This window comes from Lupinus angustifolius, chromosome LG07, assembly GCF_001865875.1.
Source record: "Lupinus angustifolius cultivar Tanjil chromosome LG07, LupAngTanjil_v1.0, whole genome shotgun sequence".
NCBI lineage: Eukaryota > Viridiplantae > Streptophyta > Magnoliopsida > Fabales > Fabaceae > Lupinus > Lupinus angustifolius.
In genome coordinates, this window is record NC_032015.1 from 17435893 (window position 1) to 17436887 (window position 995).

A 995-nucleotide genomic window follows, 5' to 3' on the forward strand; every position below is an offset into this window, starting at 1 on the left:
CCTCATCCTCATCCTATCCTCATCATATCCTCGTCGTTATCCTCATGCTATCTTCATCCTCATCAAATCCTGATCCTCATCCTCATCCTCTTCTTCTTCCTATCCTTATCCAAATCCTCATCCTATGCTTATCCTCATCCTATCCTCAACCTCATCCTCATCCACATCCAAGGCTATCCTCATCCTCATCCACATCCTATCCTCATCCTCATCCTCATCCTCATCCTCATCCTCATCCTCATCCTCATCCTCATCCTCATCCTCATCCTCATCCTCATCCTCATCCTCATCCTCATCCTCATCCTCATCCTCATCCTCATCCTCATCCTCATCCTCATCCTCATCCTCATCCTCATCCTCATCCTCATCCTCATCCTCATCCTCATCCTCATCCTCATCCTCATCCTCATCCTCATCCTCATCCTCATCCTCATCCTCATCCTCATCCTAATTCTTATCCTCATCCTATCCTCATCCTATTCTATCGTCATCCTCATCAAATTCCCGTCCTATCCTCATCCTCATACTCATCCTATGTTCATCCTCATCCTCATCCTCATCCTATCCTCATCCTCATCCTAATCCTCATTCTATAATCATACTCATCCTATCCTCATCCTCATCCTGATCCTCATCCTCATCCTCATCCTCATCCTCATCCTCATCCTCATCCTAATTCTTATCCTCATCCTATCCTCATCCTATTCTATCCTCATCCTCATCATATTCCCGTCCTATCCTCATCCTCATACTCATCCTATGCTCATCCTCATCCTCATCCTCATCCTAATTCTTATCCTCATCCTATCCTCATCCTATTCTATCCTCATCCTCATCATATTCCCGTCCTATCCTCATCCTCATACTCATCCTATGCTCATCCTCATCCTCATCCTCATCCTAATTCTTATCCTCATCCTATCCTCATCCTATTCTATCCTCATCCTCATCAAATTCTCTTCCTATCCTCATCCTCATACTCATCCTATGCTCAT